The 7500-nt window shown below is 43.9% G+C and overlaps 1 long non-coding RNA gene across 1 annotated transcript in view; it reads right to left on the reverse strand.

Annotated features, from left to right (window-relative positions):
- Window positions 1–7500, reverse strand: part of LOC135109823 (uncharacterized) — a 28773-nt gene that overhangs the window by 8476 nt on the left and 12797 nt on the right. Inside the window, exon 2 of the long non-coding RNA XR_010272917.1 lies at window positions 4301–4461. This is a non-coding gene — a long non-coding RNA (uncharacterized LOC135109823). The remainder of the gene's footprint in view (window positions 1–4300; window positions 4462–7500) is intronic.

The following is a 7500-nucleotide window of genomic DNA, read 5'->3' on the forward strand; positions in this document are numbered from 1 at the left end:
GTTGTTGCTCTTTCACGCTCCCTCTCTTCCTCGACATCAATTCATCAATTCGTCTCAGGTGAAGGAAGAGGTGTTTGTGTCTCCTGCATTGATTACCAAGCCACCCTGAGACCGCTACGGGAAGGGAAGAGACGCGGGGAGGGCAGGAAGAAAGAGAATAAAGAAGAGGGTTCAGGAAGGACAAACAAAGGGGAAGAGTGCAGCAAAAAAAGAAAAAAAATGAGGAAAAAAATAGTAAATTGTAAAAGTAGAGAAAATTAACGTAAGAGAAGAACAGGAACTAGAGGAACAAGAAGTATTGGAAGCAAGTACAGGAAGAGGAGGCGTATGTACAAGACAGAGGAGGAGGAGGAGGAGGAAGTGAAGGAGGAGGAGAAAGAAGACAAGGAGGAGAAGAGTGAGGGAGAAGCAGCAAAATAACAAACAATACCCAACATCTGTAACACCGACGCATCAGTGAGAAACGCGAAGGAAGAGGAGGAGGAGGAGGAGAAGAGAAGAACTAAAAGGAGAAGGAGGAGGAGGAAGAGGAGGAAGAGCTGACGTGAACCCTGAAGCTAAAGAGTAACTCAATCCTTACTTGAGCCAATAATTTACACGCTGGAGGAAAGGTGGTGGGCGGGAAAGGGGCGGGAACAGAGGCGGCACAGAGGGAGGCGGGCGGGGGCGGCACACCAGCCTTGTCTGCCCCGCAAAGCCTGTATATTTGGCCAAGACACTCAACACCGCGTGACCCAGCAAGGCCGCGCCGTTGACCGGGTACGGGAGTCTGCTGGTGCTGAGGTGAGCGTCTGCCGCCCCGCCACGCCCCGCCCCTCCTCCCCCTGCCTGCTTGGTGGTGTTTGGTGTCTGTTGCTGCTTTGCCTGTTGTCTGATCCAGAGTTCTTTTTTTTTTCTTTTCTTTTGTGTGTGTGTGTGTGTGTGTGTGTGTGTGCTGGGGTGGGTGTTGGGGTGGGTGGGTGCTGTTGTGAGTGTGTGTGTGTGTGTGTGTGTGTGTGTGTGTGTGTGTGTGTGTGTGCTATTCTGTCTGTCGATTCCTGTCTACGCCCTTCCTATCACTGTTTATCTCTCAATTCATCCATCTGTCTACTTAATTACTGTTATTAATGTGTGTAAGACTATGCCTGTATCTTTCTGTTTATCTCTACCACTCTGTCTGTCTACTGTCTCCCCACCATTGCCTGTCCATCTACGCATCCTACTCCATCTACCTGACTGGTTGTCAAAATAACTCCGTTCATTAGATATATGTGTGGGTGTCTACTTTTCTGTTAATTCTACCGCTGAACCGTCTATTACCTTCCCATCAGTGCCCGACTACTCATCCATTTATTTAGCTGCTGTCTTTCAGAATAACTTAGTTTATTGGAAGTGTGTATACCTGTTTATGTTTCAGTTTCAGTCTCTACCACTCCACCTGTCTGTCTGTTCACCCATCTATCTGGTTGTTGCGTGGGTAACTTGGTTCATTAGCTCACTTAAGTCTATCCCAGCAGGCACCCTCACCACCTGAATCTCTCATAATCCCATTGCTCGGTGACACAGAGCCGTCTGAGCCTCGCTGCCAGACACAAACGCTGGCCCTTGTTCTTGTACACTTTGACCTCTCACATTAGGAACGTTTCCAAGGCTACAGAGATGACTGGTCGACTTGTGATGCTTGTTTTCTGCAGTGGTGATGTAGAATATTTTTTAAACTATCACTAGAATAATAGCATCATCCTTAGAAAGCATAATTACGTTCACTTAAGTTAAAGACAGGCAGGAAACAAAAAGAGATAAAAGAACTCAAACACTCGAGGGTAATTATAATCTCACAGACACCCTTGAAAACATTAATAACATTCACTGAAGTTAAAAGCAGTAGTAGTGGAGACAGGGTACTGAAACACTCAGGAATACTAGAATCATAAAGAAATCCACGAGAACTCTGATGATATTCCCCGAAGTTAAAGACCTCGAGACAAAAGAACCGAAACATTTAAGAAAACTAGAATCACTCAGACACCCTTACAAGTGCTAGTAACATTCACTCTACAACCTTGAAACACCTACTAACATTCACTAAAGATAAAAGCAGTTGAGATAGAAGAAATAAAACAATCATACAAACCCCATTGAAAACTCTAGCAACATTCACTTTACATCCTTGAAAACCTAACCTAACATTCACTAAAGACAAAGCAGTCGAGACAAAAAGAGACAAACATTCAAGAACAACAGAATCACAAAAAAAAAAAAAAAAAAAAAAAACTTAAAAATTCTTGTAACATTCACTTTCCATCCTTGAGAACCCAAATAATTCACTACAAATAAAATCAATCGACACGAAGCTTCGAAACACTCAAGGATACGAACAGACACGAAGCGAAACAGCGCGTCTCGGCCCACGATGACTTCCGGGAGGCACCAACAAGCTCCCTCACGCGCCCTTGAATTTAACAATAACTGGGTCCCCTAAACCTTGCAGAATCCCTTAAATACTACTGGAACCCCCTTAAGATAGGTTCAGAATCTGTACAGGTGCTAGATGTTCATATGCCTCCCCACCTGATCTTAATTAATGTTATCTCAGCAGTAGCACTTCTTATCTCCCTCTTGTATCTTTGTGGTGGGGATATGAGGGTGTGATAGAGAGAGAGAGAGAGAGAGAGAGAGAGAGAGAGAGAGAGAGAGAGAGAGAGAGAGAGAGAAAGGCTGTATGAATCAAACTGAGAGAATGAATGGAAAAATAGAAGAAACTAGATATAGAAAAGGAGAGAAAGAGGGAGAGAAAGGTAGAGAAATTCACAGACACACAAAAAGAAGAGAAAAGGAGAAAAAATAATGAAAAATCATATGGAAATTAAACTATCTCATTATTCGTGGCTGTATTCATTCATTTATTCATTTATTTATCCACGTGTTCGGCAGGGAAGCCTCGCAGCGCACCTGAGAGCAAAGGACACTAATACGTCACTCAAATTGGATAGGCGTACCAATTTAATCAGTTAATTGGCTCAGGTAGGGCGCGGCGGAAGTCAAACCATGGCCAGGTAATTATTTCGGCACCATTTTAATCATTATCTCTCTCTCTCTCTCTCTCTCTCTCTCTCTCTCTCTCTCTCTGGTTTGGTCACTCGTATGTTACTCTGTTTACTCCTTGTCCTTCTTGTTTACGTTTCATGCTTCGCTCGTCTTTACTTTTTTTTTCCTCTCTTTCTCTTTTAAGCCTTCTAGTTTTATGCGCCTTTACATCTTTTTTTCTTTTCTCTCTCTCTTTTTATTATGTTCTGTGTTTTTTTTTCGTGACACTTTATTTGGTCTTTTTGTGTCGTTCTTCCTTTGTTTTTTTTTTTTTTTTTTTTAGATTTTCCTTATATACATGCGCATTTCGATTCTATGTGATGTATTATGAAGATTCTCTCTCTCTCTCTCTCTCTCTCTCTCTCTCTCTCTCTCTCTCTCTCTCTCTCTCTCTCTCTCTCTCTCTCTCTCTCTCTCTCTCGTAACAATTCAACTATTTGCAATGGCCATTAACACAAAAGCTTCTACTTTATTTACTCACTCCGTTACATTTATCTAATTTGCACAACGCTAATATGTAATATCATCTGGGCGTCTTTACTAAAACAATCTACATAATTTGCCTCGTATTTGCCGCGTGTGTTAGCGTGGTGGGGAGACACGCGTTGTTTGGCCAAAGCAGCGTCCCTTCTGTTTGTTTTCCTTGCTGTATCTATCTATGTCACTCGCTATGAAGCCATTCCTAGTTATCCCAAGTAAAACCTACACTGGTCCTCCTCTTCCACGCAAATATTAGTACGGGTAGTGTGGATGTGAGGATGTTGATGTTTCTTTGTTTAACTCTTGGTGATTTTTATTTTTTGTCTTGCTTTTTTCTCTCATTAATGTCTTCACTAACTAACACTTATCGTTAAAAAAAAATCATCTCTCAGTCTTAGTGTGAGCGGTTCATCTCTCTTTGACGGGTGTGAAAATAGTTCTTTTTATTTTTTATTTTATTTTATTTTTTTTTTTTGTGGAGGAAGGGTTATTTCATCAGGATTATTCTTGAAGGCCACAAAGTTGATAGGTCGTGTTCTCATGTGTGTGTGTGTGTGTGTGTGTGTGTGTTCCATTGCTAGTGCAGAATCCTTTATAACCATTCCTAAAATCATGAAAATATACTTAAAATCAAACCAATCTCCACTAGAACCTGTTAAAAGTGGCAAGTCGTCGACATGAAACTGAAACAAATACGAACCTGAAAGCGAGACACGCGCAGCTCACTCGCCTTGTGTCTTCACGATTGTCTTACCCTAACAGCAAAAAGTGACATGATGGCGAAGCAGCAAAGCGAAGCAGAGCGGGAGGACACGAGTCACGGCGGCGGAAGACTGGGGCAGGAGGGGCGGCATACGCAAGGAAGCACACAGCAGGCGGCCGTTTCATATTCACCTCCCGTACCTAGAGATCAGCCTGACGAAGGAAAGAAAGAAGATTAATACTCCTGCGGTGACACTTTTTGCGGTAAGGGACACGCAGCGAGACGTCCTCTCGTGTATGGGGAGTGGTGTACCGCAGGGGCTTGTTTTGTCGCCCCTGCACGCCAGCACCACGGGTCCGGACGCCTCGCCACACGCTCTCCCTTATCGACCCTCTGGGGATGAGGAATAGGATCGAGACTCTATCAGGCACTGGCAACGCTGTTTATCTTTGGAGCAGAGAGAGAGAGAGAGAGAGAGAGAGAGAGAGAGAGAGAGCTAGAGGGCTGCCACCAAAGTCACCCAGTCGAAACGGGATAACTTTTTCGCATCCCAGAGTTCGCCGCACGATGGCTGGTGACTATTCCGCACCATTCTCGACTAACCACAAATTCCCGCGACTATTTGCACTAACTGCGTGAACCACGTGTGCCTTTCTCTCCAGCAACTCACGAACACACGCACATACACACTAACACAAGCTCATTTTAAGGACACGTGTATGCAAAATCAGTTATTCTTTGTGTGTTATTTTTTTAAGCAAAGTTGAGAAGCTGAGATGATTTACCAGACAGAGAGAGAGAGAGAGAGAGAGAGAGAGAGAGAGAGAGAGAGAGAGAGGTAACTGTACCCCATCACAGCCGACCTTGGGAGGCATGAAGAGGTCGCCTTGACGTGTTTACAAAGAACTGGAGGACTGTGGAGGAGAAGGAGGAAGAGGAGGAGGAGGAGGAGGAGGAGGAGGGGGAAGATGGTCAGATGCACGTGTTTAGGTCAAATAATGCCACCAGCTGCCTCTCTCTCTCTCTCTCTCTCTCTCTCTCTCTCTCTCTCTCTCTCTCTCTCTCTCTCTCTCTCTCTCTCTCTCTCTCAAGCGCATACTCTTTCTCCTTGTCCCTGTATCGGCCTCTCCCGGCACATGTTGAGCTGTGTTCAGATTAGCATAGTATTGGAGCGGCCGAGGCTGGCAGGCGGGAAGACAAACAAACAGGAAGCAGCAGAACAAACAAAAACTGGGAGAGAGAGAGAGAGAGAGAGAGAGAGAGAGAGAGAGAGAGAGAGAGAGAGAGAGAGAGAGAGAGAGAGAGAAAGGTGGGAACTGACTCACTGCCTCACTGACCAGCTAAAAGTATAACTGAATGACTGATTGACTAAATGAAATGACAGATAGAAAAAATAAATCAAACAGACAGGCAGACAAACAAACTCATTTCCAAGTTCACTCACTGGCCGACTGTCTGAATGAATGACTAGCAAACAGAGAGAGAGAGAGAGAGAGAGAGAGAGAGAGAGAGAGAGTATAGTAGCAAGGACAAAACTCAACAGCTTAAAATAGTGTGAGAAAACGGGAGACAAACAGAAAACGTAAAATATCAATAAGGAAGTCACACAACAGAGAGAAGCAGAGGAGAATAGAAAACGAGAAACAAAGGTAAAGGAGAAAGAAAAAAAGACGTAAATGAACAACACTTGGATTGAAAGAAAAGGAAAAAAAATATCAGCGAAAGCAAGCAAAATACGAACGAAATAAAGTTAAAAAAAAAAATAGGTGCAAAAGTTAAAAAGAAACAAGAAGAATCATGAAAAAGTTAAAAATATAAAAGAGAAAGGAAGAAGAAAGACAAGACAATGAAAGGACAGGATAAAAAAAAAATACATGGGAGAACAAGCAAGCAGAAATGTGGAAGGGGAGAGGAGGAACAACAAAGAGGAATAATGAGGAAGAGGACAAGAAGGGGGAAGCAGGAAGACGGAGGAATGAGGGGAAGGAAGAATATGAAGAACTGAAGTTATATTAGTGGTGGAAGTTTGAGAGTGTGGCGCCGTAGAGAGAGAGAGAGAGAGAGAGAGAGAGAGAGAGAGAGAGAGAGAGAGAGAGAGAGAGAGAGAGAGAGAGAGAGAGTATCCTTCCCTAAGTACATTACTGAGAATGAGGGGACAAAAGGCAAGGAAATGATGAAACCTCACTTATTGCTCGCCATCACCACCACCACCACCACCACCACCATCACCACCACTGACTTCCCACTCATCTCTCCTCATAACCCGCATCATTAAAATCACCCTCCATTCTCACCTCCTAGACTCATCACCACTGCTACAATCACCACCACAATCACCACCAAAACATTATACAAACATTCTGACAAGCTGAATTCTTTATTTTGTTGATCTACCACAATTTTTTTCTCATCACCATCACCACTACTGTCACCACCATCTCAAAGTACTAGTCAAGGAAGGAGAAATGGCCAAAGAGAAAATAAAGAGGGGAAGAGGGAGTGAGAGGGAGTGAATGGAGGGAGCTAATGAGATGAAGAAATTATGCAATGGAAGAATGATGATGACAGTACGAATAATAATCAAAGGAGGACGTGAAATTAGAAGAAGTAATAGGAAAAACTACAAAATATTTTCCCCACAATTCTACACTTTCCGTCTGAGTAAATGACCTTTTTTCACCGTTTCTCATCTTCCTTTTCTTCATCATCTTCTCCTCCTCCTTCTACTCCCATCTTCTTTCACCATTTCCTTTCGTCTTCCTTCCCTTCATCATCTTCTCAGCTTTCTTTCCTTTCACCATCCATTATTCACCATCTTCCTTAATATTTCTTGTCTCCACCATGTTCCTTTCCTTCACCATCTTTTCTTCTTCTTCTTCCTTTCCTTCACTATCTTTCACCATATTTCCTCTCTGTCTCTCTCTCTCTCTCTCTCTCTCTCTCTCTCTCTCTCTCTCTCTCTCTCTCTCTCTCTCTCTCTCTCTCTCTCTCTTTTCCTTCATCCCCCTTTCCCTTTTCTCTCCCTCTTCCCCCTCCCTTTCCCTCCCTTTCGCCCCAAGACGCCTCTCCCCCGTGGGTACTCAATCTATCATCACCCCGGGGGCCGCATCCTCTCAGGGGGAACCGAAGTGCCCCCCGTGAGGAAACATTTCAGGTATTTTGTTGACAAGAACGCCCGGCCATCTCCCCCGCCCTTCCCTTCCCTTTCCCTTCCCTTCCCTTCCCTTCCCGTCCTTTCAGAAACACGAGAG

This window comes from Scylla paramamosain, chromosome 19, assembly GCF_035594125.1.
Source record: "Scylla paramamosain isolate STU-SP2022 chromosome 19, ASM3559412v1, whole genome shotgun sequence".
Taxonomy (NCBI): Eukaryota; Metazoa; Arthropoda; class Malacostraca; order Decapoda; family Portunidae; genus Scylla; species Scylla paramamosain.